Raw genomic sequence first — 23,924 nt, forward strand, 5'->3', positions numbered from 1 at the left:
GGAAGAGAGGAGGGCGGCTGAGTGAGGGGCCTCCGCTTCGCTCCCACCAGTCCTCCCACCTCTGGGCTCAACAGAAGCCCCCACTCTCCCATCCTCTGGGCTCCAGGAAGCGTCTAAAATTAATTCCTGTTCCCCGGCGCTAGTGACCCCCGATGTACTCGGCCTCCACGGTGCTCGTGAGCAGCCGGCTCTGCGTCTTATCTCCAGAGCGGCCTCATTTGTTACTTCTCGCTGAATACACCCACTCCCATTATTTCTGTAATTCTTGGCAATAACAGCCCTTCCCCTAATGAAACCTGCATTATTGGAAGGTTGCTGTTCTGACCCGGCGGGGATTAGCCGTGTACTCTGTTATTGCTACATATGTAATTGTATAATTGATTTTAAAATTTACTTTTGTGTCCCCACATCATAAAGTAAGCAGCCCATTAGTGAGAGAAATATAATTAATATATCTCTGCGGGCTCCCACCCCAGGAGAGGCCAGTGGGCTATGGGTACAAGACTATGGGGGCAAGAATGCATGCACAGGACCACCTGGAGCTGTGTTTTACCCTCTCATCCCCCTCCAGCAGAATGGGGTCCTGATGCTCGCTTTGTGGGTGGAGCCTACTGAGGACTTTGGAGCTGGGTGCAGAAGGTAAGGGCTGGGTGGGAAGGGGAGGCCATCTTAGTTGCCTCTAAGGCTGCATGCTGCCCCAGACACCCTGCCCCTTAGGAAGGCATTCTCACTGCAGCATTGTTCTGCCCTCCTCTGCCTTTACGTCTTCAGGGTGCCCAGACACTCCGGGTTCCTCTCTGTCCCTGGCCCTACCTGGCCCAAAATTCTGTGGAGAAAACCCACATGCCTCTGGCAGCAGAATTCAGATTCTGTCAGAGTCAGTAAGGTAGACCCTTGCCTGTCCCAGGACCCCAAGCCAGGCAGTACCCTTGGGGTGGCCCTGGACACAATGCTATAGGCAGTTAGCATTGGCCCAGAGTCTGCAGAAAAGGCGGGCACTGTGTGTGTGTGTGTGTGTGTGTGTGTGTGTGTGTGTGTGTGTGTGTGTGTGTACTTCCTGTCACCCAAACACACCTGTGACTCCTAAATTAATTTCTCCTCTTTTTATGTCAGCCTCCTGGCATCAGCTTATGAACCCTGTTTACTCTCCATGTGTTCTCCTGTTTGGTTCTGGCCCATTTTGGAGGTGTCAGAAGCTTTTGCCTGACCCCTTTTGGCCCGCCCTGTTTCCTAAAGAATGTACCCTTGTTGAATGTGCACGGCCATGACTTCCACACCATCTCACAGCTATGTGATGCTCTCAGACCAGTGTCCTCAGGATCAACCTGCACATGCACCACAGTACACATCAGATTCCCTTCCCTTTCAAGTCAAGTACTGCTCCATTGCATAGACATCCATGTTGTGTTTCTCAGTTAACCCATCCGCGATGCTTTGTAGCTTCACCCGTGGCTATCATGGCAAGCCCCACTGTCTGTTGGCCCCTGAGGTAGGTGACTAGTGTATGCAGACACACACTACGCTGACAGGCTAGGCCACTGGTTATGACAAGAAACAGAGATAGAGTGAGGGGCTGCCCAAGCATTGGACTGCATCTCCCTCAGCCCCAGGATGGGCTCCTGGTGAGTGGTGAGTGGGCCCGGTTGGGAAGATGAGGGCTGTTGCTGTGTTGCCCTTGCTGCACCTAGGTCACAGGTAGTCAGAGCTGATGGCCTCCTGTACAGTGGCCTGAGGAAGGTCGGAGCCTTACCTGCTCAGTGAACCCAGAGCAGCTTCTGTGGACAACAGACATGGAAGAGTAGACAGTAGAGGCCAAACGCGGTGGCATATACAGAGGGAGAGCAGGCTGCTCTCTGTGAGTTCAAGGCCAGCCAGGTCTACACAGTGAGTTCCACATCAGCCGGAGATACACAGTGAGACCCTATCTCAAGTAAAGAAAAGCAGACGGTTAGGTTTCATTTACTTCTGTGTAGCAACTGTGCTCATTCACCCTGGTCACCTGAGTGTTCCCACCTGGCTGGCCCAACCCCAGGTATGTCCACGCTGTTGATGCGAAAGGTGGGGATTGGTTTTGAACTCATCCTTCTGGTGTGGCAGGCCCTACCATCCTGAGCGTCCCACACAACGGGATCTCTGAAGCAAAGCCAAGATTTGGGGGGCAGTTTTACCCCATGGAGGGGGAAGGACAGACTCTGAGAGGCCATTGCTAAGGCATTGTGGGAAACAAGGTGACATGTCATGTTCACAAAGGCTGTGATGGGATTTCAGGTAACAGGTGTCCCGAGACCCTGGATGAGCTGTGGGGAACCAGACATGGAGCTGGCAGCTCTCAGGGGCCCTGCCATTGGCCCCCCAACACTATCATCTGATAACCTGAGGCCTTTAGAACCTTCTGCCCTACCAGCTGGCTCCTACTCCCAAATCCCACAAGGTTATGGGTCGGCTTGGCCAGGGCTGGGACTGGGGGAGAGCCACTGGGTACCCCGTTGCTTCCGATTGCCCAGCGCCGTTCTCGGCAGAGCCAGCCTGGACTGCACCTGTCACCTGCAGGATGCAGACTACTTAAAGAGCGATAAGTCACACATTGCAGCACTTTTGAGGAGGGCTACTGAAGAGTGCACTTCCCCTGCACGGGTGACTCCGTGACAGAATCCGTGTGCCGGAGTCGGCTACTTCATCACAGAGACGGAGAGCCGCGGTGGAGATTGTTCTGCTTAAAAAATGTGGCAACTTGCAAATATGTTTTTAGAAGCAAGTTTATTACAAACTGTCCCATTGGGAGAATTATGGGACACCGTGTTCATCCCTCAGGGACTACAGCATGGGATTGTTAAGGGAATTTATTCTAGGGAGCCAGGGAGGGGTGGCTGTGACTAAGGGCTCCCAGCCTGGGTCCCTTCCAGGGACAGCCTCAGCCTTCTAGTCCCTCCACCAGTGACCTATGCAGTATGCCCCTTGAGCCCTTGGTCCCTCGGTTTTCCTCCTAGCTGGTTCCCCCCTGCGAGGGGGAGCTCTGAGAGCAGACTGTGGGATCCGGTGGTAGGCTTGGGCTCTGGAACATGACATCCACAAGTTGGCTCACAGGAAAAGGCCACTCTCCCACAGCACACTGTACTTCAAACGACCCAGGCCCTGGGTGTGAGGCCCACGTTTGTGTTCCTTTCTAGGGAGCTGGAACCTCGCTGCATAGCCTGACTGCCTCCTCTTACAGGTAACAACCACCCACTGCTCCTTCCTTGTTCTCAAGATGGCCCCCAGCAACTGACCACTGTATTGTCAACCGTGAGAGGGCAGGAAGGTGTCCCTTATGAAACAGACTGTGCCCTCTGTCACGGGTGCCGTTCCAGGTCTCCCTTTCTTCCCTCCCATGTCTTTCTTACCACTTGCTTTGGTGGGAGACAGCTGCAGATGCAGTCTATGGAGAAGGTGGGGGGGTAAGGAACAGCGTCCTGGCCGAGAGACAGTGAACACCACGAGCGGCTAGCAACTGGGGAGGGACTCTGCCACAGCTTGAGACGCCTAATCGTGACCGACGTTTGCAGCCATGCAAGGTGATTTCAGGCGATTTGTCATAGACTGCCAAAACAACTATTCCCATCACCAACACACGACACGACCATCGTTAGCACCAGCGCCACCACCAGCACCACTAGTCAACATCACCATCATCCTTATTACCGCCAGCATCTCCACTCCCACCCCTACCTTCATTATCACAAGTACTGTCATGGTCGGCACCACCAACCCCATCATCATCTCTACCATCAGCACCACCATTGCCATGGGCATCACCACCACCAATCATCTCTACCATCAGCGCCGTCACAATCATCACAACCACTATCACCATGACCACCCTCAGCACCATTACCAACCCCACCAATGCCACCACCACCACCGCCGTGTTTCCCATTGGCACCTTTATTATCATCACCACCACATTTGCCGCCATCACCACCATCTCCATCAGCAAGCACTATCACCGTCACCGTTATCACCATCACGGGCATCAACACCAGCTTCATGGCCACCATCACCACCAATGCTCCCATCACCATTGTCATCATCACCCTTATCTCTCCCACCAGCACCATCTACACCATCACCATCACCACCATTATCACCACATTCGTTGTCACGGTCACTGCCATCGCTTTTACCCTTGTGCCTGACATCACTAATGCCATCATAACTCGACTATCGCTCCTGCCATTCCTTTCTGATCTGTGGGACTTTATATGTTTGCTCCATGATAATCAGACAAGCATTGCAAGGTGCCTCGGGTTGCGTGGGCCACCTTGCTGACAGATGGCAGAGCCCAGGCGCGAGGCAAAGTTTCTTCCACTATAGTTGCAAACCGATCCCCTCTCCAAAGTTCACCTTCCCTTGGAGATGGGCCTTTGATGCCCATCTTCCCTGGGAGACACGCAGAGGGAACAGAAGAGAAGCAGCCTCCTCCTGAACACTATGGCTGCTTCTCTGAGACCTGGCCAAAGCTGACCCCACTGCCCTACCTCTTTCCTGTTCTGGTCTCCTTCAAGGAACCTGGGTGTTTTCTCTTGAGTCATAAATGTCCATGGGCCACCTGGGTGTGGGGAGCCTGGCTAGATGTTACAGGATCCCAGCCAAATAATAGTCAGTGTCCAGACTCCAAATGTGATGGTTCACCATGGTCCCAGAGGTCTAAGCGGGGACCTAGAGGAATTGGGACTATCTTGGAAGGCTGCACATGGCTAGAGCAGGTACCCACACTGGCGGCTCAGTTCTGTTCAAGAGCCATGTCCCCTGTACTAGGGAGCTAGCCACCACCAGGTGGCGCTCACCTTGCTCCGTGAGCGGCCTATGCCTGTTCCTGCTTCCTTGGAGACCAGCGTACAGTGGCTCTGGGCCAGCTGGAGCAAAGGCCTGCTTGCTCCGTGAGGCAGCCTGTGCCAGGTCAGAAGCTGCAGCTCTACGAGCAGACCTTGATTCTTGTTGAGGGACTGGCGTATCTACCCATGAATGCTGACCCTGGGTGGAGCTCTGTGCTGGTAGAACATGCCCTCCTGGGCTTTCCCTCTGCCCTGCCCCTCTGCACTGGGTTCTGAGAACACTGGAAGGCTTGAGGTGATCTGCTGTGGTACAAGGGCATGAAGGCAGGTCTGGCTGAGCAGCCCAAGGTTCCATTACCATCCCCTCACTTTACCCGCAGAAACCGGCTGCAGGCCCGCAGGCCCAACGTTGCCTATGAAAGTGGCTAACATGTGTCCCCTTTAACCAGGGCCATTAATTGATAACACTTAATTAATCTGCCCAGGAGAGAGATCAAATGAAGATTGTGTCCCTTGGCAGCCACACGTATTGACTTTGTTATTCCAATTAACCGCCAGGCCAGAAGGGTCTCCAGAGAGAGTTTTAACCTTTGCATCACACCAAGCTCGCTGCTGGGCTGCACTGGTCTCCTACCAGCTGAACGGGCAGGCTTTTCTTTCGGTGCCCACCCAGCCCTCCCACCAGGCAGCAGCCTTGCTCCCACTCAGACTCCACCCGTGTGATCACCTCCAGGCCAGTGCGGCTGCCCGTTCGAGGAACTGCTCACTTGCAATTAACCACCTTATTTGGGGCTTTTTTTTTTTTTTTTTTTTTTTTTTTTCTTCAAAGAGCAATTAGATTTCTGCAGCCTTTGGAGAAAGCAAATGACCCGGAACAAGACACCTTATAAATCAAGCCTTGAGGGTGGGTGAATCCCTCCCGTGGCAGGTGCCTGGCTAGGATGTTGCCCTGAGTGAAGCCTGTGCCCACAGAGGTACTGTCTGTTTTAACAGGAGCCCTCTGCCCCGAGGGCGGGGAGGACTCTTGCCCCAGACAGCCAGGTCCCATCTCACTGTAGGGATTGGAGCATAGATGAGACGGGGAAGCCTGGAAGTCCTTCTTCTTGCCCCCAGCCTCTTCCTATCTCCTCTCCCCACAACCCGCCCTGTGCACACCTTGGGTGCTGTTACTTGTGGATAGCATCTGTCCCAGTAGCAGCACTCCCATAGGATATTCTTCACTGCTGTGCAATAGAAGTCAAGAGCATGGAGGAGAGTAACACTGTGCTCCACAGGACCACAGGGGGCCGAGTCTCCTGTGGCCACGGGCTTCCTGAACACAGCAGGAACATTTGCCAGATGACCTTCAGCTGCCCACCCTCGGGCCAGCCACCAGGTATGAGGATGTTGGTCCAAAAGGCTTGGCCAGAGCAGTCCGTTGCAGGCCCATCACTTCAGACAGCTACTGGCCCTGAGGTTCAGGAGCTGTCGGAATGCTTTCATGTTGGGAGAGGGTGTTGGGAAATTCCCAGGTGTCTGAGCAGAGCAAGTGTCTGGAGAGAAATCTAGCAAGTAAGGCCTAGGGCTGGCCAGGTTGGGTCAGGCCCACCCTTAGGAGAGTGTTTTCCCCAATATGGAACGGTTGTATCCATTCACTGGTGAATGAGAAACAAAACGCAGTCTGCCCATGGAATATTATTCAGCAACGAAAAGGAGTGTAGGAACTTAGGACCGGCACTCTTGAAAACACATAGACAGGTGAAACCAGTTACAAATCTGCACACTGCCTGACTTGGACTGGGGCAGAGGCTGCCTAGCAGGAAAGAGGTTCTGGAGATGGTTATAATACTCTGAGCGTACTTAAATATCTTAATTACACTTATTTTGTGTGCCCATATATGTGTGAATGTGTGTATACCATGGTATGAGTCTCAGAGGACAGCTCATGGTCTTCTCCTTCTAGACTGCTGATCCCAGAGGTTAAACTGAGGTCATTGTCAGGTTTGGCAGCCCGGCCACCTCATCAGCAAACATACTTTAAAAACCGTTACAGAATCAAACAACTTCAAACGACTAATGTTTTCTTCATTTTAACTCACATTTTTTTCTTTTTTGGCTTTTTAAGACAGAGTCTTTCTGTGCATCCCTGGCTGTACTGCAACTTGCTGTGTAGACCAGGCTGGCCTCAAACTCAGAGATCTGCCTGCCGCTGAGTTCTGAGTGCTGGGATTAAAGGTGTGCACTGCCACACTCAGCTTTTAGCTCAAATTTAGAAGGCGGTTTTTAAAAAGAGATAGAAACAGACAAAAGATTTGAGCGGAACTGTGTGTGTGTGTGTTGCATGGATGAAATCTCACACTTCAGGGCACAGAGCTCGGCTCTGAGCCGCAGCCGAGACCTCTGAGCAGGTAAGGTGGCCGAGGATGGCTCATGAATGGCAGTGAGCATGTGCGGAAGGAAGTGCCTGAGTCGCAGATCATCAGGGACACTCCAATTTGTGCATCGGTTTGATGACAGCTACATCCATTGGCTCTCACTGGCCTGCTGGTGGACAGTTTTGGAGGCACAGAAGTTAAGTAAATGCCTGGGTCGTTTCTTTTTTTACTTTTTGCTTACTTTTATTTTATGCATATTTATTTTGTCTGCATGTATGTCTGTGCACCACAATTGTGCAGTACCCAAGAAGGCCAGAAGAGGGCGTCAGATCCCTTGGAATGCAGCTACAGCGGTGGGCTGCCATGTGGGTGCTGAGACTCAAACCTAGGTCCTCTGAAAGAGCAGCAAGTGCTCTTAACTGCTGAGCCGTCTCTCTAGCCCAAGGGCTGCTTCTTAAAAAGTTACATCTACGGGGGCTGGAGAGATGGCTTAGTGGTCAGGAGCACCTGCTGCTCTTCCACTGGTCCTGAGTTTGGTTCCTACCACAGGCAGCTCACAAACACCTCTAACTCCAGCTCCAGACGATGCCTTCCGGCCTTTGCAGGCCCCTGTACTCATGTGGCATACCTACACAGACACACAGACACACAGACAGACAGACAGACAGACAGACACATAAGCATAAAATGATTTTTTAAGTGACATATTCATCTACCACTCGATCCAGTGGTCCTTGGTATCAAAGGGATACCAAGGTGTCATCACTTGGTTTTACCTGTCAGACCTAGATGATCCCAATGTCTGTCCACAGAAGACAGATCACCAGGCTGTGCCGCTCTGAATACTACAAGGGGTAAAGACCAAAGCCAAAGAGGCTAGAGGGCTGCATAAAATCCTAGATGGAGGACCCGACCCCAGAAGCACTGGGAGCTGTGGTCGCTGAGAGGAGGCGGGATGTGGCTGAGGACTTCCGGCTGGTGGAGAGCCTGCCAATCATATGGGGCTCACACTGCAGATCATGCCAGAGCCATATGCTCCAAAGATGGGGATTTGTTGTGTGTAAGCTACATACATAAAACTAGGCTTCCCTCTTTTGAGACGAAATCTCACTGTATAGACCAGGCTGGTCTGGAAACGAAGATCCCCCTGCCTCAGCTTCTCACCTGTGGCGATCACAGTCCAAGCCTCTCCTAACTGGACGGTATTTTAAAAACTGAAGTTACCCTGGGGCTTTTTGTGTCACCATCCGTGACCCTTGTGCATCTGGGGGTGGAACTGCCTGACTCTGCCCTTTCTCTGCCCAGGAAATGACTCCGTCTTGCTGAAGGCCTTGGGCTTGCTTGTTTCTCCTGGTTCCCAGAAGCCATGAGATGAACAGCTACCAAGAAGAGAGTTTTAGCCTGGTGTCAGCAGTAAGTGCTGTAGGGTAGGTGGGTAGGAGGACAGAAGGGTAGTGTTCTCTTATGATAAGCTTGTCCAGGATGCAATGTCAAGAGGGAAGGTCAGACCCTCTGTGTAGACTTTGGCACTGGGGCCCCAGCTCTGAGTGTGGCCACACCCTGCCACTGTCCACTCTAGGACAGTACCTGCTGTTTTCTTTTCCAGTACACCAGGGATCCCATCCCAAGTTGCCTTTGAGCCCCAGCTCTTTTGAAAGCCCTGGTGTGTCTGTCCCACCTTCCTTGGCTGTAGCTTCCTGACTCTGGAGGCCACCACTGCTCCCCAGGGCCCCGCCCCACTCTCTGCCTCTCAGATGGAGTACCTGAGAGTCTTGCAGCCCGAGCTCCCTAAGGTGGCGGCTGAGAGAACGGAAGGCCCTGGTTGACAGAGTTGCTCTACTCAGAGTGCAGCCCCAGGAGGGTCCTCTATACAGGAGCTGCCCTTACACTTAATCCTCTCCCTGACCCAGATGACTACTCACCTCACACCTGGCTTACAGCCCTGCTGGGGCTCTCCTTCGGTCAGCCGGTCCTGCTGTCTGTTGTCCTGTCCAGCCTGCCAGAGTCTAGGAGACAAGATTGCCCCAGACAGAGAACAGACATAAAGTGTGGAAAATTGGAGTGACAGGGTTGTGCTGATAGCTTGTTGAATGAGTGTGTGAGGGGGCTGGGAGAGACATTTACATTTATATAGCGCCTTTCGCTGGACTGGGCGGGGGCACCAGCCACAAGCATGGTGCAGGCTAGGCTGCTTCTCTGGCCTACATGGTCAGCTATGGGGCAGGGCCTCGTAGGGTGGGGTGACTCACAAAGTTCCCCCTAGGCCTGTAACTCCCTAGGCCTCTCTAGAGAGCCTACTGTTATCTACCATCTCATGCTAAGTGATGTTGGTGAAGTCACAGCCCGGTGTAGGGTGTGGCAATCTGAAGGGCCTGTGCTAGTCACATGCTCTGCCCAATTGGATGTGGCTGGCAGCAGAACTGTGTCTGCTCCCTCCCCGACACCCAGACCTGAGTGTGATGTAGCTGAGGAGATAACCTCTAAAAAGGCGATTAAGGACACGGGACCTGTCCCATATGACGGGTGCCCCACGAGAGAGACAGAGACACGAGCACACACTGAAAACACACCATCTTCGAGGCTGAAGGGAGTTCAGCTCTGTCTGAGCTGCAAGGGAGTCAGGTCCTGCTGCCCATGACACTCATGACGCCACATGAGCTCTCTTCTGGTGTCAACCCTGAGAGGTAGAAGAACCAGTGAAACCGTACAGCAGTAGCACTTGAGTAAGGAGTCTGCGGATAACACGGTTACCACCACCCAGAAAGCAAAAGGCACAGAAGACAAAATACTTGAGGTAAACTCAGCAAGAACAATGTAAGGGGAGCGGGAAAGGTGGCCCGGCGACCTGAGCACGTGTTGCTCTTGGGTTCAATTCCCAGCACTCACATGGTGGATCACAACCATATGTAACTCCAGTTCCAGGGCATCCGAGACCCTTCTGACTTCCACAGGCACCAGGTACACATTGTGTCTACATACATGTCAACAAAAGCACGCCAACACATAGAATGAAACAAGTGAATCTAAAAAGAAAGTGACGTGGCATGTGAACCCTGTGGAAGCCAGCCGAGCTGTGGAGCTCCCAGAGGGGGTGAGGAGCAGACGAACAGCAGCTCTCTCCGGACAGGTGACCCAAGAGCACAGAGTCAGACCAGCCAAAGCAGACGGCTCACTTACGAAGGGATATTCCTATATCCTGACAGGATTCCTGTGGAGCGAAATGTTTAAGAAGGTCAGCCAGGAGAAAGTGGCAGGGATTTTTGGGTACCCTCAGGCAAACCCCAAAACCACAGGGCAAGGCCAGCTGGCCCTCTGGAGAACACGGAGCAGGAAGCCGAGCACACATTTGAGAGTCAGGGCAGGCTGCAGGTGGCCTTTCAAAGTAGGCCAAGGTGGGTGACCTAAGTCAAAAGCTAGCTGCCTGGCACTGTGCCACGCCTGCCATTCTTCATTCAAAACTGAGCAACAGACAACGCCTTCCTTCCCAGGAGTCCAAGCTCCCAAGAAATAGGCACAGAGGAAGACTGGCGGTGACCGGAGTCAAGCTTTCTTCCTTCCTCTTTAGATCGGTTTGTATACACATGTGTACCCAGGTAACATTGAGCCCATAAGAGGATAACTGATCCTCTGATGCTGGACATGAAGGCTTCCGTGAGCTCCCTGGTGTGGGTGCTGGGAACTTAATTCCAGTCTTCTGAAAGCCTAGCAAGTGCTCTTCACTGCTAGGCCATCTTCCCATCACACCCGCCCTACCCCACTCCCACTGCAGCCTGGATTAGGTAGGGTCTCACTAAGATGCCTAGGCTGGTCTCAAACTTGTGATCCTCCTACCTCAGCCTCTAGAGCACTAGAATTATAGGCGTGTGTCATCAAGGTTTGCCACAAAGCCACAGTGTGGCTTGACGCGATCCTGTCCCTCCTGCAGGGCAAGAAGGCTTTATCCGTCTTGTAACCTAGTAGAGGAGACATCTGTCAGTGACCCAGTAGGCTGGTCTCCTGGCACCCTGACCACTGAGGGCACAGTGTGTGAGATGGCTAAACACGGGGGCTGAGCCCAGCCTATTGGGTCATTGACATCAACTATCTGGTCTTGCCTCCAGTGCCCCTTATAGGGGCAAAAGGCCAGGCCAGGCCACCTTTGGAAGGAGTATGTTGGGATTCAACTACTACATGTCTAAATTGCTCATAAAACAAGGGGGTCCCTTTAGTGATCCAGGTGAAAACCCCTACTCCTTTACGATCCCTACCCATAGGCACCACACCTCACGCACCCTGGGGTCCTATCACTGGAGGGGAGCCACCCTTCCGATACCCTGTGAACTTCAGAACAGGAGTCTCCCTGACTGTTTTGGGCCAAGTCTAGAACCTTGAGCAGGTACCACCCTTCAGTCCTCCAGGGCCTGGACTGCTATCAGGGCTTTGGGATCTGGAAAGCAGGGTCCTGGCCAAGGAAGAGGCTGGGTGGGGGAGAGGGGGCTCAGTCCTCAGCCTTAGGAGAGCTGTGACTTCTGATTCCACTGTCTTTGCTCAGGACCGGATGGCGACAGAGGACCCTGGCGAGAGTCTCTCACGACCAGTTTCATCAGGTCTGTTCCACCTCTAGGATCCTTCTTCCTGAATAGGGTTGATGAAGGGAGAGGCTCCCCAGCTGGGCCGACAGGGGCACCCCCAGCTCAATGCTTCTGTCTGGCTTCTGGCAGGCACGGCTGTTCCAGAGACGTCTCTGCCCCCTGGGAACTGGCTGGGGCCGGGGGCGCGGCAGGCAGGCAGGCAGGGGCTCCGCAGCCCAGAGAACGCTATTTAAATGCTCCATTGGAGAGGGATTAAAGTTTACGCAAGGTCACCGAGGGTGTGATAATTATAATCACAGGTTTTTGGCTCCACAATGACAGCCATTTGTTATTTCCACTCGGGCAGCTCCCGCGGCCCGGAGCTGGTGACAGGCATGGACTGATTTAGTAACCCAAGCCTGTGCCCCTCCCCTCCCACCACAGCCCCCACTGCAGGGGCTGCTACGGGGCTTATACCCCCAGGGGACGGCCAGGTTTATTATGGGATGTGAGGGTGAACGGTTGGTGGCTACTGAGAGATGGGGAGGAAGCAGGAGTGGGTGAGGACAGGGCCAAGGTTAGGTGACCTGGGTCCACAAGTTGGGGGTGGGGCTGCTGGAGTAGGGGAGACTTCAAGCCTCGGTATGAGCCTGCCAACCCCTGTGCCTCAGTTTTCCCATGTGTAGAGGAGGCTGGATTAACTGACTCTGCTGGGGGTGGCTACATATGGTCTAATTTTTAGCAGTCATATTAATAAGCTCCAGACAAATGGACAGAAGTAGGGTTTTGTTCACTATGTCGATTTCAGCATCAGCCTGAGATGAGTCCACTTCCCCTAGTGAACGCCTGGCCTGGGTCCACCCAAATCCATTGTGGTTGTGCCTCAGTCTTCCTAAAACTAATGAGGAGGCCATGGGCCTTGGCCTCAGGGAAGCAGAGCCAGGGTGCAGCCCACCTCTTGTCTGGCTGTGCCCTGCAGGCAGCAGGTGGATTCCTGCACTCGGGTCCCCAAATCCCAGGCAACATCTCTGCCGGTGTAGCAGGAGGGTCATGGGCTGACACCTGGGCAGATATGTGGCAGCGACCCTGGTGCCTCAGCTTTTCCCTCTAAACTAGGCATGCATTTGCGAGGAGCAGGCTAAGGAGGTGGCTTGCCACAGTCATGCCTCTTACACCCAGGGCAGCCTAGGACCCTGGGAGAGTCTGGCCAAAACCCACAGGCCTCACAGAAGAGGGGAGCCCCAGACACCCCACCTGGGTCCTGCTTGCCTCCTGCCTGTTGCCACCTATGCTTGATACAAATTTTTGTTTGTTTTCTCAGTCAGAGGTGTGAACGCTTTAATATACATTAAATGGTGATAAATGCGGGTCCCAGCAGCTGGCCTGATGTGGCATTTGTCTTAGAGGGAGAGGCATAAAAAATGGAGGCCAAGCCTGAATGGGGAGCCTGCCATTCTAGATTATTCCAGCCTGGGTATATCTGTGGGGACTAGCCATCCCGTTTCATACCTGTCATCCAGATTCACAGTGCTCAGTAAGCCTTCCTGCAGGTCCAGGGTGTGGGCTGGCCAGGCCATGAGTACTGTCTGTGGTCCTAGAACGGTGGCTGTGGCCCTGGGTCATTTGCCAATGCCTCCCCCCTAGTCTACATGTCCGTGCTGGTCACCCCAACACGCACGCACGCAAGCACGCACAGTAGTGGATGTCTCAATTGCTTCCCCTTCTCCCGCACAGCACAAGGGAACCTGCCAGTTCTCCTTAGACCAGATGTCCCTCCAAGAGTAGGACTCCCCTGGGATTGACTCTAGCAATACATCCTTGCCAGCTTCCCTCAGGGACTCTTTCTCCCTCTGACCATTAGGGTGCCTTCTCACCTCTGACCACTGAAAAGCTGCCTCACTGTCTAAGCAGCAGTGGAATGATGGGCACACAGAGTCTGACAGGGGACCGATAGCCTCTCAGAGCCCAGTGCCGTTGGCTGGCACTGTTGCCACCAACTTCTACAGTGTGGATGGCTGTGTGGATGAGGTCACACGAGCTCCACCAATCCCCACAGTTGGAGCTGTACCCTGTCTGGATTTGGGTGTTTAGATGGTCAGGGCAGGGTTAACCTAATTTCACCAGAGCAACGGAGACCAAGCTTGAAGGTGAAGCTGTGATGGGGGCCAAGCTACGACTGTGTGGACAGTGATAAGGGACTGGGTCTGCACAGAGCGGATAAGGGGACTGCAGGTTGGGCCACTGGCCTTCACAAGAGGCCAGGTGCTGGAGAGCAGAGGCTGCGGAGGCCCAGCTGTGCTGAGGTCTCTCTAAACCACGCTCAGGATGCTGTGTTGGCCTCAGATCTCCGAATCCTATCTGCCACACTCTCCAGAGCTTCCGTATGTGCCCTTAGAGTGGGGACTGGTGCTACTTTGAGGAGGTAACCTTGCCATACACACCTTCCTCTTAGCCAGGCCTCGTTTTTTTTCTTAAGCCCTACTTGAGGGAAGAACTGAGGCTCCCATAATAGGAGGTGTCTCTGGAGCCCACGGAATGCAGCAGGCCAGGGTGGTGACAGCAGCTCAGATGCTGGGACCTCAATTATCGCTCGTAGACTGGGAAATGTCAGCAGCGTCTCAGGCACGCCCCCAGCACCAGGCTAAGGCCTGAGGCGGCAGCAGCCCTAGCGAGGAATGATTCGCTGGGAAATCACATAATTGCCCAGTGCCACGCGGTCACCCTTGACCGTCGTGGGGACAGCCATCAGAGCAGTGCCAAATGCAGCGTTCGTTCAGCAGCTCAGAGCACCGCCAACCCCCCCAGGTGACATGTAGCTCTTGGTCTCTCTGCCTGCTTGTGCTGCATTGTGGGAGTGACACAGGGCAGGCAGGGCTCGCCATCTTAGCCCAGCACCCTGGGCTCAGCATAGCCGGTGTGTCCCTAAGTAGAGTGAGTACCTCCAAGACTTCTCCAGAGAAACCAAGGGTGGAGGTGCCAGGAACCAGACCCACAGAGGCTGTGCTGTTCATTTCTCCCACAAAGTTGGAGCAGCTCCCCTATCCTGTCATTGCGGGGCAGGTCCCCCCACTGCCTGATCAAGTATGGTGACTGGACCCGGCCGCTCACGGTCTAGCTCCTGGCAGGCTTTTCTTAACTCCATCTCAGGCACTCAGAGGTGGAGAACTCACTCCAGGAGGAGGCTGCTTCGGGCTGGGGCCATTCGAGACCACCGTGTCCTCACCCTGTGACTTGCAGCAGTCGTGACCCAGCAGAGGCCTGTCACCCAGGTCACACTGTCACACTGAACTCCAAACCCGCTCCTGCTGTCACCGGGTTCAGAGCCTCTGACCTTGAAATGCAGGAGAAGCCCCGAGAGACAGGGAAACGATGTGCTCTGTATAAATTTCATGCTCTTCAAAGTGACATTTGTCTGCTTGGGGCGCTCCCAGATGCTCCGTTAGCCTCCTAGACACGTTCACCCCCCACCCCCGCCCAATCCCTGAAAACGAGAAAAACTCTCATCGCTTGCTCTTGCTTAGAAACTTTTAACATCTCCATCTTTATCACACTTGTTATTTATGTGTTTCTGTTCGGGGACAGATGAGACAAGACAGGCTGAGCTCCTACAGCAGAGGCAGATATCGGGAGGACACGCAGCAGAGACACGTGGGAGGGAGGCACTGGGACACCATAGATGCTCCGTGCTTGGGAATGGGGACCTCATGACACTCCCTTGACTTTCAACTCATCACAACACAAGCATAGCCTCATGCTTGTCCCATCTCCCCCACTGTTGTTGGTGCCAGATGAGGACCCTGAGGTCACCTTAAGAGAGAACACAGAAGCAGGCAGCAGGCTGAGGTCAGATGTTCTTGAGCTGGCTTGATGACCCTTGACTAGGAGAGTGACCATGACAGTGGGCAGAGACCTTGCCATATCCCTAGTCTTGGCACTCCTACATAGCTGTGACAGCTACTCTTCAAGCCCTTGGGGTTGAGGTGGTGGTCCCAGACTCCCGCATAAATTCGAGCTGTTTGTCCCCAGACTCAGGAGCCATGTACTAAAAGCCCTTGGGGACATGTGAGTAGGCTCAGGAGGCCTCTCCATGAATAAGGCTTGGATTGAAAGGTCCATCCCCAAGCTCTGAGGCTCATAAGATACCTCATGCTCAGGGTGGGGGCAGGGAGGCATGTACCCTGAGTTCTAGACCTCTAGGGGATTTGAAGACAGGAGCTATGGATAAGCGAAATTCCTTGGTAATCAAGATACCAAACCAATCGACACTTCATTCCTATTAGACCTGTGGCATATCAAGAGCTCATGCCAAGAGCTGTTGGAAGCTAGAAAGGGGGAGCGTTGGGCCCACCGGGACCCAGGTAGCTCCAGTGAGTCTGATGTGATCAGTAAGTAGACTGGCACCAAGGAGTACCTGCAGCTTGCAATTCAAACCCAGCTGTTGTTTCCACAGTACTGTTTGAGAATGAGGGCCTCATGCCTGCCAGACAAGTGCCCAGCCACTGAGACACAGCCCCAGGCCAAACCAAGTCACTCCCTTCGTGCATTTCCCTGTAACAATTCTGGCTCTGTTCACATTCCCAGGAGATAGTGCACGATGGACACAGCACCTGGCACCATGTGACCTGTGTGACAGCTCTACCCTCAGTGGAGACTTGACCTTTAGCTGTGGAATGTTCCTTAAATTCACACTCGGACTCCATATTATATCCCTGTATAGCCTTGGAGAGGGCCACTGGGAGCCGGGGCTGACCAAGAAACATGAGTTGTCAGGTCTCAGTCTGACAGGGTCCTCACTGAGGATGAGGGCACAGAGACAACAGACACCTGCAAGCCACTGTCACTAAGGTACCAGAGATTTTGTAGATGTGTCCTCAGACGCCAACCACTCAGGGATGTGGTCTCCAAGCACATCCAGGACACAGCTCGCAGCCCTGTGCAAGCAGCCACACACCGTGTAAGCACGTGGTTGGGATGGAAAGACTCATTCAACCCGCCCTGGGGGATCCCTCAGGCTTTTGGCTGGGGGCTCTCCTTGAGCTCTTGTCTTTATGGGCTCTCGCAGGTACCCCAGGACTTTATACCTTTCCTGTGGCTTGCTCAAGATTCCAAGCAGTGGATAATGGGATTGGTGGTCCCTGTTGTTGGAAACTGAAGTAGGATGTCCCTCAGTTTACCTTAATGTCTGATCCCCACAGGGATCCTGCCCCGTTCCCTTGCTACAGACTCCCTGTGAGGAGAGATGCCCGACTGCTTTCCAGTCAGCATCCTAGATCATAACTTCATACTGGACAATCAGAACACAGAAAACTCACCTGTGTGACAGGGGAATGGAAGGCAGCATCAGGGCAGAGGGAGGCCATGAGCCCCTCCCTAAGTTACCTGCAGAGCTTGGGGAGCCTCTCAAATTCTGTTGTAGGTAGGTCCCATCTTGCCTGGAGGATTAGATCTGTCCTATCGGGAGGGAAGGCCCTTGTGTCCCTTCAGAGCAAGGTGACCGTCCTACTAACCTGAAGAATGAAGAGAATCTGAGGTCACAGGTTGTGGTCCCTACGGGGTCCTTGGTGGCTCTTAGTCATGTACAACCCCGAGGTTACAGAGGTTTCCACATGCCTGCCCTGGGGGCAGTGGAGGGAAGCCTAGGTGTAAGTATCTTGGGGAGAGACCAAGGTGGGTCTCTAATGGCAGAAGGCCCCTTCTGCCATTGAAGAACTGCCAACAGAAAGCAGTGAGTGAACATACTGAAGGACACACATCTATAAAATTACCACGCCAGGAAGACACCCTCCGGTATAGACAATGAGGCCCCTCGGACCTCACAATAATCCATGGTCCGCATACAGCAGCCAGACCAACAGTGAAGCACCAGGTCCTGTGAAACAAGACCATTGTCAGCCATGATTTAAGAACCAGAGAAAGGGGCTGGGGATCTAGCTCAGTGGTAGAACACTTGCCTAGCAAGCACAAGGCCCTGGGTTTGGTCCCCGGCTCCGAAAAAAAGAAAAAGAAAAAAGAAAAAAAAAAAAAACCAAAAAACCAGAGAAAACTGCCCCAAGGCAAATGTTGTTGGTGAGGGATGAGGCCTGTCTGTGTCACTTGGCCGTGACAGGTGACTGTGCACCTGGCTGGTGACCTTGCTCAGGTGCTGGGGCAAGCATTCGGAGGGCTGAGAGGTGACAATGCTACAAGGGAAGATTCATAGGGAGGGAGAAGGGAAGAGGTGAGCTTGGATGCTGGTCCTGACAGAACCCTTCTGTGACTACATCTGATGTCATCTCTCAGCTCAAACCATCCCCCTAAAAAACAGGGACAGGGACACCTGCTGGCCCTACAGAAGGCAGCATGAGAGCTGCCCACCCTCCTGCTGCAGGTCAGTGACCAGGCAGGGCCAGCCTCACCTCTTTTCCTCTCCCCACTTGCAGGTGGGCATCTCTGGAGCTGGGCAGCCAGGTTCAGGGCCTTAAGTATGGAGCCAGGTGAGCCGGAGAGTAAGGGGCCAGCCTCAGCGAAAAGGACTGCGGTCACAGAGGAAGACAGGGAACTGCCAACAAGCTCACGACCAGGTAACAGGGCCCTAACTCTCAAAGTTGTGAGAGCAACTTCCTATTCAGTCAGCCAAGTGGACCAATGAGTCTCACAAGCTTCAGGCAAGGTTTGATCCAGCATGGGGGGGGGTATTTGCAAGGTCAGTTCTAGGAGCTGGAATGGGTCCAGAAGGGAAGAAGGGTTCAGGAAGAGAGCTCAGCAGGGTCGTGTTGGATACCGGAACAAATGGTAATTGAGATAAGAAGACACCCCAACAGTGATATGGCTGAACCCCGTGTCTGGCATGTATGAGACCAGGCCACCCCAGCAGATGGGAAAAGAAGTGTGACAACTAGCGACCAGGAAGCCCTGGAGAGGGTGATCCTATAGAGGGATAGGTGGTATGGCTGTGCACTGCTTGAGTCTGGTTTTTCTGGGTGGGTAGTGAGCTGTGCCTAGACTGACACGGTGACTCCCGTGCAGGGGTCCTGAAGGAGCAGGGGCGGTAAGGATGCCTGGTCATGTTCCACTGTAGATCCTCAGATGGCCTGTGGTAGCCCTAGGTGGGAGAAAACACCCCATGTCCCTCAGCCAGCCCTGTGAAGGCCAGGTTTTAGCTCCTTGCATCGGTGGCTTTCTCTGACTAGCCAGGAGCACGCTCCCTGTAGCCAAGATGGCTCACCCTGGCCCCACCCGGCCAGCCCCCCAGGATGGTGCGCGTCATTTAAGGGGGAGGGGCTCTCTGTTCCCTGGTGGTCTGGTAGCAGGGAGCCCCCATGTGGCCTCCCCGCAATGCCGAGGGCCCTTTGAGAGCAGCCGCACCACCAGACTGCTGTAAGTTCATTACCTTCTCCAACGAGATAAGGCCTCTGATTGCTGCATTAGGGGTAGAACTGCAGGGCTATAAATTACAGGACGAGCTCAAGAGTCTGTCTCTCCAGGGCTAGTGGGAGAAGTTAATTATTTTTATGGGCCCAGATAGGGCATGGGCAATCGGAATGCCCCATTCCAGGTTCCTGGCCACATAGGCACCGCCCCCTGCTCTCCCTTTCTCTCCTGGGGCCGGCCCAGACTTCCCCAAGGTGGCACTGCAGCAGTTGGCCAACCCCTCACTCCTCCTGCTGAAGCATCGGTTAATGGGAACTTGGGTTTGCTATTATCCCTGCCCTGGGAGGAGTGGGTTGAGCTCAGTGCTGAGTGGCCAGTGGGGCCATCAGTAACCCTGAAGGATATTCAGCAATCTTTTTTTCCCCCAATTGCCCACCGCAGCCTATATTACAAATACATAAATCATAATGTTTCAACAAAAGCAAAATTTAATTTTCTCCTTTCAGCCGTTATCTGGGCCGGGTGGTATATGGCAGGCTGCGCCCGGCTCATTTATTACACGCGCTGAATGGGTAATGGCAGGCCCGTCGATTGCAGCTAGCTTTGTTAGGCCTCTGAATGTGCCGCGCAGCCGTGGAGGCCCAATCTCCCCGCATCTGTAATAGATACACAGGGTTCTATTATTTCTTGCCAGAGCAAAATTAAATAGTTGTGTGTGTGTGTGCTAGGGTGGGGGCCGGTCGGGGGCGGGGGAGGCAGAGGGCCATCCCCGGGGGAGGCTCGGCGTCCTTGGCCACGCCCCCTAACTAGTGCCACAACCGCCGGGGCTCCTTGCCCACCAGCAACGGCTCAGGGGGTGGGCAGCCAACTTCTCCCGTCTCAGATACAATTAGAGGTGGTCTTAGAAGAGTGGCAGGGGTCCCACCTCCATGGCCGCTTGGCTTCCCACAGGGACAAGCCGTGACAAGCTCACTTCAGAGATCCAGAAACAGAGACTGTATGTAAGGTTGTTGCTGCCCACACGTGCTTAGGACCCCAGAGCTGAGCCCTGACTGAGGCCGCTCTGCATCTTATGCCCATTTTAGCTAACTGGGCTCTTGAGCCATTATGACTGAGGGAGGAGTTTTAAAGAAAGGCACCTCCTCTTATTTCTGCCATTAGCCTAGCATGGAGGGTCCTGTGTGTCCCACTAAGGTGTGCCTTGTCCAAGGACCCTGGAGACTCCTGTCAATGGTACTGAGAATCTGATCTCTTCACCTTCCCAAAGTGTGCAGATGCTGACTTGCTACCTCACAGTGCCATCCCAGCTCCAGAGCCTGGCCTCAGGTAGTGGCTTGTCAGCACAGCAAGAAGGTTGTTCCTTGTCCTGTTTCTTTGGCCTTGTCTCGGACATACTGGGACAAAATGGACTTGAGACAGAGAGACACAGTGGGCTGTCTTTCTCTGACCCCTGATCCTCTCGCTTACCAGGAATACTTCTTCAGATGTCTCAACTCACTTCAGCCCCTAACCTGGGCACTGCAATCAGTAGAGTTCCCGGCAGGGGATGCAGAGGGCCATTTCTGTGTCCCCATCCCCTGGGGGCATAGCTATGCATGCCATTTCTGTGTCCCCAACCACCGGGGGCATAGCTATCTAAGTCATACTTAGAGCTCCATCCTTCACAGCATGGTCAGTGTTCCATTCTCCAGCCTGTGGCTGTCTGTCCATTAAGCTGAGTTTGTGGATGGGGGAACCCTCATACTTCTGTTCTCACAGGAAAAGGTTGAGGACTCAAGTCTCCATTTAAAGGTGTGAGGGAGCTAGCTCTGTAGTTCTGTGTCCCATGTGTCCTGGGACCTTGGCTAGGGGCAATGAGGGAATGAAGAAAAGACATTAATGTGGACACGCAGACAGTGGAACTGGGATCAGGTGGGTTTCTCAGATGCTACCACTAAGGCAAGACCTGGTTGGTACCTTGGGGTATTTAAGTACAGCATGGAGAAGGGGTTTTGGTTGGCTCTTTGGGGTTGAGTGGTCTCAGGCTATGAACATCCAAGAGGAGAAAGCCACACAGCTGTTGTTAGTCTTTGTAGACATTGATTACTATAAACCCTCACTCTTGGACTTCTGAGAAAAGCTCTGCCATTTCTCTTGGTTCTGGCTCATACAGACTCCCCATGGGCCAGCTGGTCTTGGAGTTCTCAACAGGCCATACCTATGTCAAAGTACACGCTCACTCTGGGCTTCCTCTGCTTCCCATACTGCAGAGAATGGAGACCCCCGTGCCAGCTGTTGAGCCCCCAAGGTTAGTTCAGCAGAAGACACCATGGTCTCTAGCCACCTTCTGGACCATCTCAGCCCAGAGCGCAAAATAGAGGCTGACCATGCTTCTACTCTTTCCCAATTTTCCACCTTCGTTCCCAGAGATTCATGAGCGGGTGCCTGAGGTTCTGACTACACTTGGCTATGGGAAGACACCTGGGTCAAATCGAGTCAGAAACCCACTTCTGGCAGATCGTCTGTATCCGCCCCCAGCCTCTGACCCCCATGCCTGAGTCCTTCAACAGAAATTTCCCAACCAGAACTGAATTCTATGCACAGACTAAGGGGAAATGAGGAAATGTGGAGGCCTGAGGCCATGGGATGGGGTGGGGCCAGGCTCAGGACCTGCTTTGAAGGGGAGAGCCCGTGGGTTTGTCAACAGTCAGGGTAGAAGGGACAGGTCAAAGGTGAGTTCATCTTCTGGATGGAGTGAAGGGGCCAGTCCTACAGATCCAAAGCTGCAGGGTCCCCATGACACAAGACAATCACAGGCTATCCTAGAGGTGTCTCAGTGAGGATCCAGTATTGGTATTGTAGCAGAAGCTAGAGGCCTAAGACCAGACCAATGACTCATTACAACCAACATTTGCAAGCAAAAATGTACAAAAAGGTACTCGGTGGGGACACACTGTGTCACACTACAGCTGCCACCATGAGATTTTTCTCCCCTCTGTTGGGGGAGAGGTTGAAAGGGTGGAGGGCAGGTATAAGGAGAGGGAGACATGAGTGGGGTGCATGATTTGAAATTCTCAACGAACCAATAAAAAGTTTGGGTTTTTTTTTTAAAGGTGAGTTCATAATGCCTTGAGAGGCAGGAGCTTCCCTTCTGAAAAGGGATACCAGAGTTTGACTTGAACATGGCAATCATGTAGTCACTGAGTTTGTGATAGATATCTAGAGAGCATGCAGGGCAGGAGACAGAAAAAAGGTATTGCCATGTGTGGATGGTATCCAGGGCTCCACATCAATGAGTGGCATAGACAGAAGAAGGGCTGGGGCTTCACCATGAGGGCTCCACTCTCAAGGAATTGTAGGGACAAGGAGACCCAGCATAGGATTCAGAGGTCATAAGTCATTTGGAGCCAAAGACAATTGTGGCAGGAGGGGAGGGGGCTTCTGGGCTGAGACCTGACCCCTGGACTGTGAACCCAGGAAACCCATGACCTTGGCAATGGTGATACCATTGGAATAGCAGAGAAGAAACAGAACAACTTCAGAAGAAGGGGGACCAAAGGCTAGACTATCAATCTACTGAAGAAATAACAGGAAAAGATGCCCACACCATGAAGACAGGGAGCACATGGCAAGGAAAGTCTTCACACACACATACACACACACACACACACACACACACACACACACACACACTCAAAAAACTCATCCAAGAAGAAATGAAAACAATGAATCATCCTAGAGCTATTAAATCAAATTCAAACTAAAACCTTTCTCAAAATATAACTCCAAGACTAGTTTTTTTTTTCATTAGGTGTAGGCTTAGATTTTTCAAACCTACTTTAATATGGGTTCTTAATGCTTCAACCTCCCTTCTAGCCCATCACCCATCAGAGGTAAGGGAGAAAGATGGATAATAGAACAAGGGGAATGTAAACCTGTTTAGTAGTAGTTCTTTGGGAAAATTCTAATCTTTGTTGTCAGCAGCCCAGTCCACTCAAATCAGCAGAAGCAACTTGATCCAGAAGAAACTGCGAGGCTCCACCAATTGGCATGCACCCACTGAAGCAGCATGAGGCAGGTAGAACACCTCCAGAACTTCTTGGGTGTGTTTCTCTCTACAAAGTCATGACAAGTGAACATCATCGAGGAAAGCAAGGCAAACCAATGCCACAGCATTGTCAGCGAAGACCAGCAAGGTGAAGCCCAATGAAGACCAGCAAGGTGAACCAATGCCAGAGTGTCATCCACCGTCTGTGGGATTATACTTCATACTCTTCCCAAATATCATGTGTTCTCTCAAGTGTTTGCCAAAACAAAATATTGCATGTTCTTTCATCAGACGGCTTCCAGAAAGGCATCACATGTCCGTTCTCAGCAAAACATCATCTCACCTGTCTGCTTCAGCAAAACATCCCCTCCTAAGACAGTTTCTGGAAAAACATCACATGATGCAACTGAGTCTCCGAGGAAACCAGAAATTTCCACTTCATCTAGGGATCACTCAGATCATCTAATGAGGTTATTACAGTGAGTGCATTAATACAAAAGGTAAATAGCACCCAGATTGGGAAGAAAGAGCTAATAGACACTAAATAATCAACACAGAAGACACTCGAAAAGTTTTGTAATGGGAAGCAGGCAGTAGAACTGTTGATAGAGCAAACTTTGAAAGGCTGCTGGCTATACAATCAGTATTTAAAAATCAAGTGTATTTCTGTATATTGGTGCATTAGTTGGCCTTCTCTTTGTTGTAACAAAATGCCTCACAAACAAGGAGAGTTCATTTGGGTTCAGTTAAGAGAGGACAAACATCGTGATGGCAGGATCATGGAGGAAGGGGCTGATCATCTCCTGGCAAACACAGATCTAAGGACCGAGCA

Source organism: Rattus rattus, chromosome 11 (assembly GCF_011064425.1).
Source record: "Rattus rattus isolate New Zealand chromosome 11, Rrattus_CSIRO_v1, whole genome shotgun sequence".
Classification (NCBI taxonomy): Eukaryota; Metazoa; Chordata; class Mammalia; order Rodentia; family Muridae; genus Rattus; species Rattus rattus.